Genomic DNA, 21,144 nt, shown 5'->3' on the forward strand with positions numbered 1-21,144 from the left:
ATATAAAATTTACCAAAATCGGAGTTCAAATGACCCCTCAAATCTTCATTTTAGAATTTCAATCTCAAGCCCTAATTTCTTATAATTTGGCTATGTTTTCATAGATTTCAAGGACGATTCTTCAATAAAATCATGTATTTAACTCATAAAACTTACCTCCAATCGATCTCAGTTGAAACTCCCTTCAATCCCCGTCCAAAAGCTCTCAAAATGACTGAAAATGGTGAAAAAATGACCCAAAATCGAATATAAACTCACTGCCCAAATTTTTCGCAATTACTGTTCACCCGCGCGGCACTGTTCACGCGCGGGTTACTGTTCACTGCTGCTAAAAAATGCACCAGCAGCCAATTTAAATTGCAGCACAGCCATTTTTCACTAAAATGGCTCTAACTTCATCATACGAACTTGGAATTAGACGATTCTTGTTCCTATGAGTCACAAATAATAATACGAACACAACTCTTTAATCGAAACTCAATTCGGAGCTCATTTGCCCAGTGCGATATCCATTTCGCTCGTTAAACAATTACTCATGTTTCGCGTCAAAACCCTAATCGCGACTTGATGAAATTAGACCAAAATTTCCAGATCAGTCCTATAATTCATTATCAAAATTCCGGAAGTCTCGGAATCAAATTTGGATCTCTAGAACTAAAAATGAATCTTTAGATCATTACATTTATGCTCAAAACGACAAAAATCTTCCAAAAACTCTTCCAAAATTTGTCCGAGCCTCATGGGATCCTAACAAAGTATACTAACAAGTCCCATAATATGACACAAACTTAGTTGATCCTTCGAATCACCAAAAACAACGCAAAAATACTAAATTCACCACGGATTCAAGCCTATGAACTTTGAAACTTCAAATTTTCACATCCGATGTCGAAACACGTCAAAACTAGTCCGAATGATCTCAAATTTTGCAGACAAGTCCAAAATGACATAACGAAGCTACAGCAGCTCTCGGAATTCCATTCCGAGCCTCGAATTAAAATCTTACCTATCAACCGGAATTCGCCAAAATACTAACTTTGCCGATTCAAGCTTAATTCTACACCGGTCATCACAAAAATATTCCGGACACACTCCTAAGTCCCAAATCACCTAACAAAGCTATCCGAACCATAAAATTTACATTTCGAGCGCTCTAACACATAAGTCAATATCCGGTTGACTTTTCCAACTTAAGCTTCCTTAAAAGAGACTAAGTGTCTCAAACCTTACCAAAATCATTCAGGAATGACTTCAAATTTTGCACACAAGTCACATTCGACATTACGGACTTGCCCCAACTTTCGGAATCGCATTCCAACCCTGATATCAAAATTTCCACTTCCGGTCGAATTTTCTCAAAAACCTTCAAATTTCTATATATAGCCAAACGACTCCAAAATGACCTACGGACCTCCGAATTCACTTCCGATCGCGCTCCCAAATCCAGAATCACCATACGGAGCTACTCCCAGTCTCGGAATTCCAAACGGACATCAGTAACACTGAACTGCATTTTAAGCCAAACTGATGCAATTTCTTCTAAAATGCTATCTTCCACAATAGGAGCCAAAACGCTCCCGGGTTATCCAAAACCAGATCCGGGCATACGCCCAAGTACGAAATCATCATACGAACATGCTGGAACCTTCGGATCCCAATTCCGAGGTCTTTTACTCAAAATTCCAATCCTAGTTCATTTCTTCAATTTTAATCTTTCAAAATGAGAATTTCCATTTAGATTTGACTCCAAACTTTTTGAATTTTAATTCTGACCATACACACAAGTCAATATACCTGAGATGAAGCTGCTCATGGCCTAAAACTGCTGAATCACGCGCCGGAGCTCAAAACGACCGATTGGGTCGTTACACGCGCAGCGCGATCCCATAATATGCTCACAACACAGGCCCTCGGCCTCACTCAGTCAGAAATCTTTCATGCCACTCGGGCAGCAGTAACATGATGCTCAGCCCAAAAATATCGCTTAAAATATCAAAAATGGAATAAATATGACTGAATTATGAAAATTGTAGAAAACAGTATGACTGAGTACAAATATGAAGCATTGAAGAATAGTAGTAAAAATCCCCTAAAGGTCATAAATAGTTGGCATGAGACCCAAATGTGGCATTCAACCCAAAACATGATAACACTTTCCAAAACATAATGATAGCAAACAATTTTCAATCAAATATGTGGTTTAACAGTCATACGGGACGGACTAAGTCATAATCCCCAATGGTGCATGACCCCACGCTCATCATCTAGCGTGTGCGTCACCTCAAAATAGCACAACGATGTGAAATCTGAAGTTTCATACACTAAGGACAAATATTTACAATCATTACTTACCTCAAATCGGTCTAAACTCTATCCCGTGATGCCGTTGTCTCTCAAATCGGCCTCCAAATGCTCTAAATCTAACCAAAATCAGTATATTATCATCAATATACGCTAAAGGAACAATGCCCAAGCGAAAATAATCAAATTAACTCAAAAATCCCGAAATTGGCTCAAATCGGCCTAGGGCCCACGTCTCGAAATCCGATAAAAATCATAAAACTGGAAAACCTATTCGCTCATAAATATACCCATATCAAATTCACCAAAATTCGACATCGAATGGCCATCCAAATCCCTAAAATTAACTCTCCAAAGCTTCCTCCATTTTTCCCATTTTCACCCTAAATTCCCAAATTAAATGATAAGAATCAAGACAATCATGAGATTTAACCAAATTTGACAGAAGAACACTTACCCCAATCAATCCACTAAACATCCCTTCAAAAATAGCCTAAATTTGAGCTCCATAGCTCCAAAAATGCAAAAATGGCTGAAATCCTCAAAATAGAGTACTTTATAATCTGCCCAGGCATTTACCCTATGCTATCGCAGACAAACTAATGCGATAGCGAAGTACAAAATTTTCCAGCCCTTATTATACCCTATGCGATCGCGGCCATTCCCCTGCGATCGCGTAGAACAAATTTTTTCAACAGCTTTCTCCAACTCTTTCGGATAGCCTCTAGTATAATGGTTATAACTTTTTTTAAAAAACTCCAAATTACAATTGATTCTGAAAACTAGACATTAAGGGCTACAACTTTTGTTTTTGAATCATCTTCAAATTACTTATAGATTTTGAGATATAAGCTTCCAAAGTCGGGCTAGTGCAATAGAGATTTTACTCTATGCGATCGTGGGATGACTTACGCGATCGCATAGCACAACTCTATTTTTCCAAATTTTCTCTACGCTAATGCGGTTAGATCTATGCTAACGCACTGTATACCCATATAGCCAAAAACCAGCAACTAAAAAGGGCCTAGAAATGACCCGAAACCACCCCAAAACTCACCCGAGGCCCTCGGAACCTCAACCAAACATGTCAACACATCCCATGACATCATTCAAACTTGTTCTAACCTTCAGAATGCTCAAAACAACATCAAAACATCAAACCACCCTCGGATTCAAGCCTAAGAATTCCAAAACTTCCGAATTCCAAATTCGATCAAAAAGTCTATCAAACCTCATCCGAATGACCTGAAATTTTGCACACACGTCACAAATAACACAAAGGACCTACTCCAACTTCTGGGATTCCATTCCGACCCCTATATCAAAATCTCACCTATCAACCGGAAAACGCCAAAATCCCAATTTCACCAATTTTAAGTCTAAACCTTCCACGGACCTCCAAAATACATTCCGATTATGCTCCTAAGTCCCAAATTACCTAACAGAGCTAACCAAATAAAAAAATTCCAATCCGAGATCATATACTAATAAGTCAAAACTTGGTCAACCCTTTCAAATTTTAAGCTTCAAACTGAGAACTGTTCTTCCAAATTCATTCCGATTACCCGAAAAACCAAAACCGGTGATATACATAAGTCATAACACATCACACGGGGCTAGTCTTGACCGAGAGCTGGCGAGCGAAGTGCAAAAGCTCAAAATGATCGGTCGGGTCGTTACATCCTCCCCTACTTAAACATACGTTCGTCCTTGAACGTGCCTAGAGTTGTTCCGAAAACCATCAATAGCTGTGTAATCATACCATGCTCATACCTGGGGGTGATATCACATCACCCTATCTCATATAGGTCCGATAACACAATGCAACTGAAATTTCACAACTCAACCTAACCCATAAACCTTAGAACCATAGTTCCACTTCTGAATTCATCCACAAGATCAGAATCTCACATCTATACTCTGAATAAGCCTGAACAAGCTGTAACAAACCATACCCGTAGACTCAAATGCCATTACATGATATACCACATAACTCCAACACTCATAGCGATAGCTTCTAGTCACAGCAGTTGCCCAAAATAGCCAAATACCGATAATACCTCTTATCAAATAAAGCCTCATTCCAACACTTCCGTATACTGTCAATGATAAATGAAACACGCAGTAAGTCATAACCATTCCTCAGATCAACTATTCATGAAGTCACTTCTCCCTTGGCAAGGACCATAGCAAATTTCTGAGCCGAACCTCGATATTATCCTTCCCACATGCTGAAATCAAATCCATTTGTATTCATTATAGATCCCAACGGTCTCATCTAATCCAACACAACTACTTTGGTGACATGACACATCAATACAAACTAAAGCCACAACTCGTGCAATCCGCGCACCAATAAGAAACAATCCGAACATACTCGAATCATGAAAATGACTCAAATAAAAGAGCTTTCCCGCAAGCTCACCAGTACCACCACACACAATAATGAGAACCCGTCACACATCGTGGAACTAGAACACACGAATCTAACCCGAAGGATCATACCTCCACACAGCTTCGCTCCAACGCGCGACCTCATCCAAACACTGGTCCAACATGAAACACCTCAAGTCACTATGCTCAAATCGACAACCACGTGCAATTATATGTCTAGAACCAAAGCAATCATCATAACCATTGTGAAACAATTGACATAACATTACACAAACCTGAAAGGACACAATGGATACGCCAATCGCCGAGCAATACTCAATACTCCTCCCACTCGAATTCCACTGAAAGACCCCAATAAAACCGCACCACATGTGCCTATAACCAACAAATCCCAATGCCTCGCAACATGGAAAGGTAACTCATAGATCTCCCCAGATCACTAATAAGCTCAAAAACAATTGAATCAACAGATCCCTCAACAATACAACTCGGAGTCAACCAAGCCGACTCGATGCAGAACCACATCCATATTGGCCTACCAATGAACCCCTTATCAAGGAGTTCCTGAAGCTTCTCCTTCAATCCTTTTAACTACGCCAGTGCCATATGATACGGTTCCTGTTGACACCCAATTTTGTCCCTCCTCCTATTGAATTTATTCCTTTGATTCTATTTTTTTTTACATATTTTATCACAATACAAAGTTTATATTGCTATCATTTATTATTATTGATTATTGATTACTATAATTATTATGTTTTTTAGTTAAAATAGTAGCTCAAATACTCCCCTATTTATCTAGCCCAACATGTGCTCTCTGTCCAAATGGAGCCCACTTCACCCAGCAATATCCTAAGCTCAACCACTTTAAACCAAATCTCAACGAGACTAACCCCAAACCAATTCTCCGATCTTATACCTTCCTCGCCAGCAATAAACATCCATTTTTCCCTTCTTTAGTCCATTATCATATTTATTCTCTTACTTTCCTTCCTTTTTCTATTTAGTTATTCCTTAATTATTTTACTACTTTATTACCAAATGCCATAGCATAGTTTCTTCACAAATCACGCAAAATCAGAAATCATATCTCTTCTTGTAAAGAAAAAATTTTGGTGGAAGATTTGGGTACGAATTTCATTGAATAATCTGTCCAAGTTCATAGGGGTCCCAAAATAGGTAAAGATTTTGAATTTATCGCGGGTTCCGCTTTCTCTGATTTGATATAATAATTTTTAGAGAAACTCAATCCCGTAAGCTTCTTTCCTTCTTGACATAATTTATTATTGCTCTAATTATATTGTAGTTGAATTTCATAAATATTCATATACTTTTTATATATAGAAAGAATCAATTTTTTTTCCAAAGTTGTGGCATCCGATTTCTGCTAATTGATTCTGTCAAATACTAATTGTTAGCCTTAATTTATGTCCTTTTTGCTTAGAGCATTAGTAATTTTTAGCTATAAATACTACTACTGTTAAGGCAAAAAAAGGAGGGGAGGAGGACTTTTGATCATTGCTCCTCATCACTTCCATAACTTTTTTTTACCATGATATACTCTTCATTCACTGCTCTTCGGCTACTTCTTTGCTTATTGCAAGCAAAAGCAAAATTTGTTTTATTTTATTTCACTCGATACGAGTGTTGCTCGAAATTCTTAGATGTTTTTGTGATCTCGGAGCGTCGAGATTTGAGTATTGGTTTCGAGTCGCTATTATTCGAGTTTTCTCATTGCAATCACTACGTATTTCTGGAGTTTGTTTGGCATATTTACTGCTGTTGAAGCTCTGTCCGTGAATCATTATTTGGATTTCTAGTTTTCTTATGAATTTGATACACCATAAACCAGTTAGTTTCCTGAACGGCGCATTATGATTCCTTTACATGTTAGTTGTTGTTAGAATAGAGTAGTCCTTCTCTTTAGTTTTGTATTCGGTATACTCTTGGCCATGCTGAGATATCGAGTGCCATGAAGCACTCTATTAAAATTATGCCAATATAATAACCAGGTACATCTCTTAAATTCAGGTGTGTTTTCGATCTTTTGATTTTATGTGTGAGTTTTTGAATATGAGACGACCTGGCCATAAATGTCTTTAGGATTTGTTTTGGCACCCTAGTAACTACGCAATCATTTCTTTTATTTAGTACTAAAGATTGCATAAACAAGAGTAGCACCAACTTATTTGCTATGTTCAATGATTTAGTTTGGAAATACTACCTAAAAGATTTCGAATGATATTTGTAAGTTCCATGATCTTCATTCTTTGAATATAGATGAATTCATGTTGCATTGGTATAATTTCAGCGAGTATTTCTTAGTTAATAAAAAAGCGGCAGTGGATTGCTCAAACTTCATTCCTTAAACCTTAAGGTTGTTTGGCGGTCTTATGTGGTTAAAACTACCTTGCCTAAATCAATGCACTTGTTTTGTCACTTAGACACCATGTTTAGGATTAACTGGCCTAATATACTGCTTGTCCAGTTGTGGATAGTATGTCGGAAGCTAAGAGTTATAATTGTTTGCTTTGTTGGCTATAACATTACTGCCATGATGTTCTCAAATACGGATACCATGTCCATAGAATTTTAATTCATCTAGATATTCAGTCTATGGATAAAGCATCTAGATAACTTTCTATCACATAATGCTTGTACTTTATTTTGTTTGAGTAATTATTTATTTGATTAGAACACTAGGTGCTCTATTTAGGAACTAATAGTAAGAGAAGTCAACAACTTCATTGGTGTTAAAGGCTAGCGAGTTGTATTTCTCAGCATGTTCTTTATCTTTACATGACTAAATTGCAAATAGTTTGAACCAAATACTTGAAGTTATATTATTTGGAAGTAACGAGTTAAATCTATTTTTGCGATAATTCGATCTCCATGTGCGCTGCATATGACGCTAATAAGAATGTAAATAGAAACTTGAGATTTTCTTTATGTCTAGAACCATCCTTTTAGAATAGTGTCCAAAGTCTTATGGACTATAAGAAGGGACGGGTAGTTTTAAATTAAGATGCGCTTTAGAATTAACTAGTACGTTCTTAGGTTAATAACTCGAAGATAGTAATGAGGGTAGTTGGACATGATACACAAATTGCCCGAATAGTTGTTGCACTTTTGGCTATAAAAGTCTTAGCAGGCTTTGCACGGGAGTTGATCCATTAGGCATAAAAATTTAGGTCCCCCTTTACATAATTAGTTCTTTTAGGCTATCAATTCTTTCCTTATGCACTTGTCTGTTTAAGTAATTATTTTTTTACATCTCTTATTGTTTGCATATTTCATCGCCTAGTAATAACAAACTAGTCTAACTTTAGATTAGTAATCCAATAATCCCACATAGCATAAATTTCAACTAGGACCCACAGTTGTGGACTTCGAAGAGTGCCTAACACCTTCACTTTGAGGTAATTTGAGCCATTACTCGATCTTTAGTGATGACGTCCTGGGCCATGAAGCGTATGATAATGTATTCGCATGCCATGAAATGATGTCCTCGGGCCATGAGGATGGTGCCTCTAGACTATGATGCCTTTGAATAATGATGTGCAGTTTCGAGAGATCCTCAGGCCATGGCATGGTGTCTTTTGGCTTTGAGGATGATGTCTTTAGACAATAACGCCTTTGGACAAGTTGGCGATGTTTTAGCCCATGAGATGCAATAATATGATGTTAACAAGACAAGGCTTAGTCTTGTGAAATGAAGGGCAGAGCTTATCCCAATCGAAAATCAAATAGATAGTACCGGAATAGAGTAATATATGTGCAAGGAGGAACAATACTTAGTCACATGCGAATATGGAGGCAGAGATTAGCTTCATGCAGATATAGAGGCAAGTATTAGCCTCATGCGAGTATGGATGCATGGATTAGCCTCATGCACGTACGGAGGCACGGATTAGCCTCATGCAAATATGGAGGCAGGGATTAGCCTCGTGCAAATAGGGAGGCAGAGATTAGCCTCATGAAGATAGGAGGCAGGGATTAGCCTCATGCAAACAGGGAGGCAATGATTAGTCTCATGCAAATAGGAAGGTAGGGATTAGCCTCATGTAGTTATGGAGGCAAGGATTAGCCTCTTTTAGATATGGAGGCAGGGATTAGCCTCATACAAATATGGAGGCAAATATGGAGGCAGGGATTAGCCTCGTGCAAGTAGGGAGGGAGGGATTAGCCTCCTGCAGATATGGAGGCAGGGATTAGCCTCATGCAAATATGGATGCAGGGATTAGTCTCATGTAGATATGGAGGCAAGTATTAGCCTCATACAGATATGGAGGCAGGGATTAGCCTCATGCAAATATGGAGGTAGAGCTTAACCTTATGCAAGGGTAAATGCATTGTTTAGCGTTATACAGGTAGAGGAAGATAGTTACGTAAATGAGAGAAAGCAATTCTTAGCCTTATGAATATGAATACTTTGTGCTTTGTTGTGTATATCTCTATGCAGGTGGTGGTCTTTGTGCTTTGCAGCGTATGCCTGGTGAGAATATTGTTGACAATGTTGTACCTATCATCCCTTTTCGAAGACTTTGATGATACAATCTCAAAATTTTGCCCCAGTTTCATTTTTGGAGGGAAATAGAATTTTTATAATAATAAGACTAAACCAAATAATGGGTTACATACGTATCTCTTTTAAACAGAAATCAGATAAAAATATAGATCGTATTTGAAGCTTATAGAATCGCTAGAGATGCAAGATTTATGTAATCGAGTAGCCCCCTGTTGAAAGTTCAGGTGGATGCTCAAAAGAATAAAGTGTGACTGGAAGATCGAGAAATAAATATTTTTAGAAGAGTATCACGGGTGGGTGGGTGGAGATTGGTAGAGTAACACGTATCGCTTCGGTCGTATTGACCATTGAGACTGCAGTTCTTGAGAAGGTCTTTATGATTCAACATGTACGTGGAGATTATTACCAACACTTGTGAGAGTATTTTAGAATTGAGCAAATAAAGTACCAGAAGCAAACATAAGGTTCTAACATACTTGGATTTCAAGTCTTATGGCTTGGATGTAAAAGGTGCAAGATGAGCAAGATACAAGACCATAATGTCGGAACAAGATTAGGTCACATTGGGCCGCTAAGATAGAATGGAACTAATCAGATAGAGGAAAGATTGATTGTACTAACGTGGAAAATGTCCTATCTTTTATAAATAGAATATTATGCCAGTTTGGCGAAAGTTACTAGAAGACTCTAGTATTGCATAAGTTGGGATACAAAATAAAAACCCAAAAATAATATTACTCGGACAATAGCCCTAAGTATGATCTGGACTGAATTGAATAGAGGATAGCAGCAATTGAAGGGTAAAACATCTCATTTTGAAAAAGTTATACCCATATGAGCAAAATTGAGATGCAACATCATTTGAAAATGAAATTGCGTCATTAAGTACAACTGATGATAATGATGGTCAGTCATGTTATGTAATCAATGGATGAAATACTTCCGTTAGGCAAAATCAGAGATTATGCCCCTGGGACGGAAAGATAGTTTGTTCAGACCCAAGATTCAAATGATTTGAGTCTAAGGATAGAAGTCTAAGAAATGCCCAAAAATTGATTGTTTTAGGCATGGAGTGATTTTGAAAGAATATGTCATGAGTACTTTGAAATAAATAGCAAAAACATAAATAGAGACATGCAAGAGGGAATATAGATACACATAATAATGTGCAAATAAGCCTTTATGGGGATGGCAAAAGAGATAAGGTTGATTTAGCCCTACCACTCCTAAATTTAAAAATTTAAGACAACAGTCAACATATTACCACATCTTTCTCCAAGTAATGCACATAAGGTGATTGTGTCCATTGGGATTATGGAAATTCCGACGGACTTTGGACAAGGCTTGTCTTAGCGAGTTATTGCATGGGCAGCGTTCTAAGTCATACTAGATTTAGACATAATGCATGCACTGTCGATTTTAGAATGAGGTTTCTAGAAGAGTCTAGACTGGTACCCTCAAGCGGACAACTTGGGAGAGAAAGGCACGGAACCATCGAATGCACCGCTGATCGACTAGTTTTACTGCAAATAAGCCTTTCCAAATTCAAAGGGTGATTTTGGGAAGAGCGCGGACACTCATCAAGTGCCGCTATATTGATATTTGGCACAAGTGGAACATGAGTTGAAAACATGCTTATGTGAAAGTGATAACATATAGTCAAGTAATTCACATGGTGAAAGCATATAAAGGCAGTATTAAATAATACGATAAAATAAGCAAAAGAGAAAGGGGAAAAAATACAAAGGAAATAGGTTAGCATTGTTCACAAAAAATTCAAAACATAATTAAATGAAGCGAATAAAGGAGACAGGGAAGGGAGGTTCATGATATAGAAACTTTGAGCAAATAACGGAACGGGAAAGGGAGGTACCTAGAAACGGTCATGTAAAGCAACTTAATGAATTAGAAATCCCACATAAGCTGAATCTGCTATGGTAAGAACCTAAATATCCCCAGCAGAGTTGCCATGCTGTCGCACCCCATTTTTCTCATGAAGACGGGTTTAGACATGTGACAACTCTTTTAAAATGGTATAAAAAGAGAAGAGTCGCCACCTAACGATTGTAAGGTGCGTTATGGTACCTATTTGCAAATAACTATGTTTGACTAGTCAAGTTTGCAAGTACAAGATGCAAAATATCACAACAAGTTCTTATTATCAAACTGGGGCAATTTTCGCATCCAATATCTCTCTATTTTTGATTTCTACTCAATTCCAACGTCATCGCCACTTGAGACCGGAATAATTTCTAGAATTAACATCTCCTTGAAGTAGTAAGTGCGGCTTTATTCTCTTTATAATATTAGTTTTCACTACCTACTTTTCTTTCCTCAATTTTCGCAACAATCTCTACCTTACTCAGAATCACATTACTTCCCAATCCTATTTTTCCTCATACACCCTTCTATTTTTTTCGATCACAATATCCAATATGATCATAATTCAATACTGGTAAATTTTTTTAGGGTATTCATGTCCTTCCCTAATCTAGAACTACACACGACCTGATTCTCGTAAAGCCCAGGATATGTAGGCAACTCAAAAACTGGTGTTCGGCCACAATATTTTTCAGGACTCTTATTCCCATTTATTCTTACACAACTATATCACCAGTCGGACAAAATTGGCTACTACCTCAATTTCTTTGCCCAAAAAATTCTTTCATCGTTCTCGGGCAAAGAGGGGCAACTGTTGAAACCCAATTTTGTCCCTCCTCCTATTGAATTTATTCCTTTGAGCTTCTATTTTTTGTAAATGTTAAAGATTCTAATTTTTTACTTATTTTATCAAAATACAATGTTTATATTGCTATCATTTATTATTAATATTATTGTTGTTATTATTATTATTATTATTGATTACTATAATTATTATGTTTTTTAGTTAAAATAGTAGCCCAAATACTCCCCTATTTATCTAGCCCAACATGTGCTCTCTGTCCAAATGGAGCCCACTTCACCCAGCAATATCCTAAGCCCAACCACTTTAAACCAAATCTCAACGAGACTAACCCCAAACCAATTCTCCGATCTTATACCTTCCTCGCCAGCAACAAACATCCATTTTTCCCTTCTTTAGCCCATTATCATATTTATTCTCTTGCTTTCCTTCCTTTTTTTATTTAGTTATTTCCTTAATTATTTTACTACTTTATTACCAAATGTCATAGCATAGTTTCTTCACAAATCACTCAAAATCAAAAATTATAGCTCTTCCTATAAAGAAAGAATTTTGGTGGAAGATTTGGGTACGAATTTAATTGAAGAATTTGTCCAAGTTCATAGGAGTCCCCAAAAAGGTAAATTTTTTTATTTATTGTGGGTTCTGCTTTCTTTGATTTGATATAATAATTTTCAGAAAAACTCAATCCCGTAAGTTTTTTTCCTTCTTGACATGATTTCTTATTGCTCTAATTATATTGTAGTTGAATTTGATAAATATTCATATACTTTTTATATATAGAAATAATCATTTTTTTCTCAAAGTTGTGGGCTCCGATTTTTGCTAATTGATTCTGTCAAGTACTAATTGTTAGCCTTAATTTATGTCCTTTTTACTTAGAGCATTAATAATTTTTAGCTATAAATACTACTACTACTACTATTAAGGCAAAAAAAGGAGGGGAGAAGGACTTTTGATCATTGCTCTTCATCACTTCCATAACTTTTCTTTTACTGTTATATACTCTTCATTCACTGCTCTTCGGCTACTTCTTTGCTTATTGCAAGCCAAAGCAAAATTTGTTTTCTTTTATTTCACTCGACACGAGTGTTGCTCAAAATTCGTAGAAGTTTTAGTGATCTCGGAGCGTCGAAATTTGAGTATTGCTTTCTTGTCACTATCATTCGAGTTTTCTTATTGCAATCACTGCGTATTTCTGGAGTTTGTTTGGCATATTTACTGTTGTTGAAGATCTGTCCGTGAATCATTATTTGGATTTCTGGTTTTCTTATGAATTTGGTACTCCACAAACTGGTTAGTTTCCTGAATGATGCATTACGATTCCTTTACATGTTGGTTGTTGTTAGAATAGACTAGTCCTTCTCTTTAGTTTTGTATTATGTACACTCTTGTCCATGCTGAGATATCGAGTGCCATGCAACACTCTATTGAAATTATGCCAATATAATAACACGGTACGTCTCTTAAATTCATTTGTGTTTTTAATCTTTTGATTTTACGTGTGAGTTTTTAAATATGAAACGACCTGACCATAAATGTCTTTAGGATTTGTTCTGGCACCCTAGTAATTAGGAAATCATTTCCTTTATTTAGGACTAAAGATTGCATAAATAAGAGTAGCACCAACTTATTTGCTATGTTCAACGATTTAGTTTAGGAATTCTGCCTAAAAGATTTCGAATGATATTTGTAAGTTCCATGATCTTCATTCTTTGTATAGCTGAATTCATGTTGCATTGGTATCATTTCAGCGAGTATTTCTAAGTTAATAAAAGGCGGTATTGGATTGTTAAAACTTCATCCCTTAAACCTTAAGAATGTTTGCCGGTCTTATTTTGTCACTTAGACATCATGTTTAGGATTAACTGGCCTAATATACTGCATGTCCAGTTGTGGATAGTATGTCAGAAGCTAAGAGTATTTTTTGCTTTGTTGGCTATAATGCATCCAGATAACTTGCTATCCCATAATGCTTGTACTTTATTTTGTTTGAGTAATTATTTATTTGATTTGAACACTAGAGGTGCTCTATTTAGGAACTAATAGTAAGAGAAGTCAACAACTTCGTTGGTGTTAAAGGCTAGCGAGTTGTATTTCTCAGCATGTTCTTTATCTTTACAGGACTAAATTGCAAATAGTTTGAATAAAATACTTGAAGTTATATTACTTGGAAGTAACGAGTTAAATCTATTTTCGCGATAATTCGATCTCCATGTGCGCTGCATGTGTCCTGGTTGGGCTATGACCTTACAGGATGACGTAATTCGAGCATTGAGCGAGTGTTTGGAGTCGCCTGGGAAGGGGAAGGTTTAAGAATTATTGTGTTGGAATTTACTTTGCGCCTAAAGCTCATTAGTTTAGCTTGTATTGTAATGTTGGCCGCTACAAATAATCTGTAATTGTGTAAAAGGGATGATGGGGCTGAAACTTATTTGTCACTTGTTGCTGCTATGTGCTATTTGCTCTTGTGGTTTGTTTCTATTTTTACTAATCACTGAAGTCATGCTTTCATTTTCAATATTATTACCATGCTTATAGAATTCAAGTAACAGGGAGAAGTGATTTTCTGTTTGTGTTATTCTCCTAATAATAATGATTTTTAATGCATTCAATTTCCTTTTAACAGTGGAGATTGCTACTTGTTTTAAACCTGTCGTCAAACTAGTTTTACAAAAAATACCCTTGATTCATTTCATGGAAACAAGTACTGTTAAGTAAGTATAGTCTTCTTATAATATTTTTATTTATTTATTAAAGGCTTGGGGGCTAGTAACAATCTTTGTATACAAGTAAGTTTTCTAGCATACGATTTTCAAATCAGGTATCTTATTTCAATTCCTCTTTCTTATCTACCTTTACACAAAAGAGTACGTAGCTAAATACTTTAATCCAAACTACTTTATCTTCTACTCGACATTTTTAGTAATTTTATAATTATGTTTATTCTAGTATGCTTATACTTGAGTTGCGTAGTATCAGTTCAAGAAAGTTATTATATTATAAGAGTTCATTTCACTACTTCAATTATCAACTCTCAATTTAATTAATTCGGAGGCCAACATGAGCCCTTACATGCCTTATGTGTTACTTGTTTAAGTCCCAATGTGCTCCATTTTATGTGACGCTAATAAGAATATAAATAGAAACCTGAGATTTTCTTTATGTATAGAACCATCCTTTTAGAATAGTGTCCAAAGCCTCCTGGGACTATAAGAAGGGATGGGTAGTTTTAAATTAAGACGCGCTTTAGAATTAACTAGTACGTTCTTAGGTTAATAACTCAAAGATATTAATGAGGGTAGTTGGACATGATACACAAATTGCCCGAATAGCCATTGCACTTTTGGTTATAAAAGTCGTAGCAGGCTTTGCACAGGAGTTGATGCATTAGGCATAAAAATTTAGGTCCTCCTTTACATAATTAGTTCCTTTAGACTATCAATTCTTTCCTTATGCACTTGACTGTTTAAGTAATTATTTTTATTACATCTCTAACTATTTGCATATTTCATCGCCTAGTAATAACAAACTAGTCTAACTTTGGATTAGTAATCCAATAATCCCACATAGCATAAATTTCGGCCGGGACCCACAGTTGTGGACCTCTAAGAGTGCCTAACACCTTTTCTTAGAGGTAATTTGAGCCCTTGCTCGATCTTTGGTGACGTTGACTAGTCAAACAGAGTTATTTACAAATAGGCGCCTTAACACACCTTAAAATCATTAGATGTCGACTCTTCTTTTTTAATACCCTTTTAAAAGAGTTGTCACATGTCTAAGCCCGTCTTCGTGAGAAAAATGGGGCACGATAGTGCCCGGCACCAAATAAATACCGAAATCAACAACCCTGTCCGACGACATACCCGGCAGTAGGAAACGCATCTGGAAAATCTCTCACCACCGGAACTGAATCAATGGTAGGAGTCTCTGCACTGACATCCATCACGAAGGCCAAATAAGAAAGACAACCCTTCCCAGCCATCCGTTGCGTCTTTAAAATTGAAACCACCCCATAATCCGTCGAACCTCGTCACCCAATCCGTGGCATTCCTGGCATAGCCAACATCGTCGTCCTAGAGCAACACCCTAGAATAAAATGACACGGAGACAACCAGTCCATACCCAATATAACACCAAAATCTAGCATATTAAGAAACAAGGATCCACTAGGGTCTCCAAACCTCCAATAGTTACCACACAAAACTGATATACGCGATCCACAACCACGACCTAACCTGTTTATGAGAACTCCCAGTCTTCAAATCCATACAACACGCGAATCACCATAGCCGATTCTAACTCCACCGTCCGAATATACAACACACCTCTAATACCCCATCATCCCATGAGAGGTACTCCTATAATTCTTCTGTGCCACCAATCAAAGTCGAATATCAGCAGTCAATCCAACAATAGAGTGCCGCAATACTAATGGAATATCCTCAACTCAAACACATCACCCTTTCTAAAATGTATACCATCATCAAGCCACACCTATCAATGATGTCATTTATCTAGTCATCTGAAACTGTCCATGCTACCTAAGAATTTGTGACCTTCCTTTCAAAACTCAACCGTGACCTTACACATGCAAATCTCAATCCTACACAATATAGCGCATATACCATACCATCCTAGGATAAACATGAGAACTTCATATCCATTCCGAGCCACAAGCAACTACGTAGTCAACTAACCAAGAACTTTCCATTGATCCTGTCTAGAAGAAAATTACTATACATCCCATGCTCCTCATGCTCATAGAAAATATACATCTCTAACCGAGGTGGAAACCATCAAGAACTCTCCGAATTCCATTTGCACACACTACAATAAAAAGCCTTATTTATGACCAACTTTTAGGGATGAGTTAATAATCTCGTCGCAAAAAATATATTTATTGGGACGAGATAATATTGAGGTCCTTAATACTATATTTTATTACTAATGTAGTAAATCCGGTCCCTAAAGAAAGTAGTAACTGGTCCCAAATTATAATTGAGGGACATTGAGTGTGACACAGTGCTGCCAAATCCAATACCAAAATATTAAAAAACTATTATTTTGTGAAAAATCAGGCGCCAAAACTATTATATTGTAATAAAAAATTTTAAAATGTCAAGAAACTCTCTGTATTCTAAAACACAAGTCGCGAACATAAGCTCTGCCCTAGTTTCCGCATGCCAAGCTCCACCCAGTTTCAGCCAAGCTCTACCCATCGCCTTTACTGTGTTTTCTCAAAACACAAAATGTGAATCTGATGGTGTGTGAATTTTCCCAAGTTTCCATCTCACTCGTTGAGAATCCGTGAAACTCTCTATATTATGAAACACAAGTTGCGCCATAAGCTCAGCCCTAGTTTCCGCCAAGCTCTGCCCGTCGCCTTTACTGTGTTTTCTCAAAACACAAGTTGTAAATCTGGTGGTGTGTGAATTTTCCCAAGTTTCCATCTCGCTCGTTGAGAATCCGTGGTATGCCCCCTCTTTCAAGTTGCTTTTTTTCGTTGATTGCTTCGCTTATTCGAGTTCTTCGATCTTCTTTTTCTTCTCTAACATAAACAATTTGGTAAGGTTTCATATTTTGGTATTTTTTTCTTTTACAAAATCAGTGAAAAGATTATTGGGTTGGGATTCCTAGTTTGATAATTTAATTTCTGAAGTTTATATAAAATTGCGATTCGGTATCCTCAGCGGCAAATTTTAATTGCCTTCTTTTGCTTCGTTGATGTATTTTTCTTCCTTCACCATGAGTTAACTAATCCCTGCAACTAGTAGTCTTGTTTGTGTGCTATAGAAGAATGCCGAAAGCACCTTCTTGAATTGCTAATTGTGTTTAGTGAAAAGCTGGTACATAAGTTGAGATGAAAAGCTCAGACAGAGAACTCTTATTAATCACAATGAATGAGATGAAAACCTGGTACATAAGTTGAACATTAGGCGTTTAGTTATATAGGTGGCTTGTAGAAAATATTGTGTAAAACATCTTTGTTCATTACTTGGGTTGAGTGGCAATTTCAAATTACTGCAATTTTGGTGTTCTGGACTAGTGGATTCCATACGCATTTGTTGTGATCAACTAGCTATTAGATATCTGACTCCTATGTTTTGTTTTCGAGTTTGGTACTTTGTTTGCTTGGACGTTGCAATCCTAGTTGTATATCTCAATGTTTTATGTTGCACTTTTGTTTGTTTGGATGTATTCTAATTTGCTATGACGTTGCTGAGCACAATGGTCAGGACACTTTATCCATATTGGTCCAAAATATATGATCTTTTTTCTTAAATGGAAAAATTGTTTTTGCTCAGGCAATATTGTATTGTTGTGATATCTCAAGTTTGATTTTACATGTATTCTTCTAATTGTTTCACTTTAGAATGTTTAATTGTGTCATCAGATGTTTTTATATCAAACGTTGGAGTACAAATAACATTAGGCCAAGGTAGGCTAATCTTAAAAAGACAACGAGAAAGAATTTAGCTTAAGATATGTTGGGTTTCATGAATGAGAATATGTAATAGCTTATTAATTGACCTACAATTGAGAAGTAGGTGATGTTTTAATGTCAAGAGTGATTTCATGTATTATACTATATGATATTGAATGGTTGTTTTAGATTGTCTATTTGTCTCTGGTGTGATGTGAATAACCGTGTAAAAGTATTCAACAGTTTAGTATCAAGACATGAACATTCCTTAGCATGTTGAGTATATTGTAAGGATCTCTACCCTCCCTTAAATGCATTCTGATCAACTAAATTAGAAAGACAAGGTCTATCGATTAGTAGAGTCTAATTACATCGACCTGGATTTTGATCTGAGCACACTAATTTGATGTGGAATGAATCAGATTCAGGTCCTGTATTTGTACACTACTCAAATGAATGAAGAGAGGATGTGCCTTCATAAAATCTTGACATTGGAACACACTTTCTAGAAATAGTTGGAGAGCTCTAAGAACATTGTTACCTTTATGGTGAAAATGGAGTAATTTGTAGTGACCATTTATCTGGCATCACCACTATTTGTCCCTGGTGTGTAGTGAATAATTGTGTAAAGATATTCAACAGTTTAGTATCAAGCCATTAAAAATAACTACTCTAGGGATATTGCTTAGCATCTTGAGACTATTCTTTCTCCATTTCATACCAACTCTTGAGAATCCAGTTGTGTGCATTTGATCGTAACAAGTAGTGTGCATCGTAGTATTTTTCTTATCTATTATCTTTATTTAATTTAACTTTTATAAGCAAGAGCGTGCTTCATTTTGCACTGGAACAGAAGCATACCATGTTGTTGTTTGTTCATAATAGTTGATCTTTTGAATGGTAAATCTCGAATTGTCGTACCGAGATTTATCGAACCAAAGTAAGAATAACCATCCTAAAGATTTTCTAATTAATTTTTTTTAATATTGTTGTAGTCTTGTTGATGTTGCTGGATAACACCTTGTGAATTTAGACTACTTTTGGGTAAGCGATTTAACTATTGCTCATATAAAATTACATATGTTATTTTATCAATAGTTATTTGTTATTTTAAAAACTTTTGTACTTACGGGTTTTTAAAGATTGAAGCTACAAGTCAAGATGCAAGTTTAGAAGATGCACAAGCTATTATTATTTTACTAAAAATGTTATGCAAAACTTGATATCATAGTCTAGCTCAGGATGTTAGCTAAGTTTTTTTTTTGAGGTGTTGAGAAAACATAGAAAGTAACATCATCATGGGATTTGAACTTGATATATTATCTTTTTATATCTGGATTTTTCAATACCAATTTGATATTTATTGATAAAAATTACTTTTTGTTGCATTGAGTTTTTAGGACTACTCATGGTTATTAATAGACCATGAATATGATCGCTAAATTACAAAATTATTTTAAATAGGGACATCGTCTCTAAACATAATCTAGGACCAGTTAAAGGTTGGTCGCGAAAATGGTTTAACGACCGGATTTTTTATTGGTCTTTAAGAGATAATTTAGGACCGGTTGTAGTTGCTCGCTAAAACGATTTAACGAAGGGAATATATATATTTTTCATCGTCTATTAGGGATGAGAAATGTAGTCTCTAAAAGTTATTCCCGTCCAAGTTTACTGTCCGTCTCTAAAAGATAATTTAGGACCAGATACAGTTAGTCACTACAAAGATTTCACGACGGTAATAAATATTTCACGACTGGTTTTTTTCTCCGTCTCTAAAGTAATTTAACGACCAGGTATTAAGACCCGTCGTTATTGACATTTAGCGACGGAGGCTATTATGACGGGTTACGACAAGATTTTTTCCTTTGTAATTTACCTTTTTAGGACCAGATTTTAACTTTTAGGGACCAGATTTCCCTTCCTTAAAGGCCATTTTTCTTGTAGTGACAAAACTACACTGTCAGGACTGAATCCTTCTAACTCAACCAAGATACGTAGGCCACTAAAACCCAAGAGCATTGCTGCGAAATACCGGTAGAAACTCATTTCCTCGTAACCGCCCAAAGAACTAGTCATATCCTTATCATGTCGATCCGGCCTACTACAAAGGTATCCCATCTATCCAAGTTCCTTTTGATTTACCTTCAGCTTCATACTTTTTCTTGCTATAACACCACAATCCTCGACCCATACTCGCCACACGAGATCCAAGCATAAAGCCACACCGTCCTACAGTTCATAAGCTGCTGACAACTCTCTCAAATATCCTCAAAAACACCACATTCAAAATATTTTCCCTGAAGAGACTTCCTGCGAATTTAAAGACGTTACCTTCACCTTCCTGATGCAGATGCGTAGAATCCATAATGATATAGAAATACCACGAGTCTTGATACCCTCCAATGCATACCTCAGTTTGTAGCCAAATATACAACATGAAAATCTCTAATTATTACATGTAAAATCTTGAACACATTAGAACCATTCTCGAAAGTCATCCACTCTACTCAAACTGCAATTAGACTGATCAAACAGACCGAATGACCTATGCTCCATTAGCACTCCGACACCGCAGAATGTAACCTCACCTTAATGCATCCAAGCAACTTCCTGTTTTATGCACCGTACATCCTTTACCAATAACAACTCAAGTCATTTCGTGATTCTCACATGCCCATAAAGCATAACATAATCTTTATTGAAATTTCCTTTACTCGAGCCATCCTCGATCTCAATCTTCATAAGCCATAAGTGATTCACCAAATAGTTCTTGCTACCCCTAAGCAAACCCTTCTCGCCTCATTCAAT

The 21,144-nt window shown here is 36.4% G+C and overlaps 1 long non-coding RNA gene across 1 annotated transcript in view; it reads left to right on the plus strand.

Moving 5' to 3' along the window:
• Positions 1 to 19,681, plus strand: part of LOC107770630 (uncharacterized) — a 63,855-nt gene extending 44,174 nt beyond the window's left edge. Inside the window, exons 2-3 of the long non-coding RNA XR_012703599.1 lie at positions 1 to 12,525; positions 19,329 to 19,681. The exon at positions 1 to 12,525 is cut by the window's left edge and continues 20,147 nt beyond it. This is a non-coding gene — a long non-coding RNA (uncharacterized LOC107770630). The remainder of the gene's footprint in view (positions 12,526 to 19,328) is intronic.
• Positions 19,682 to 21,144: the final 1,463 nt, after the last annotated feature.

Source organism: Nicotiana tabacum, chromosome 20, assembly GCF_000715075.1.
Source record: "Nicotiana tabacum cultivar K326 chromosome 20, ASM71507v2, whole genome shotgun sequence".
NCBI classification, from domain to species: domain Eukaryota; kingdom Viridiplantae; phylum Streptophyta; class Magnoliopsida; order Solanales; family Solanaceae; genus Nicotiana; species Nicotiana tabacum.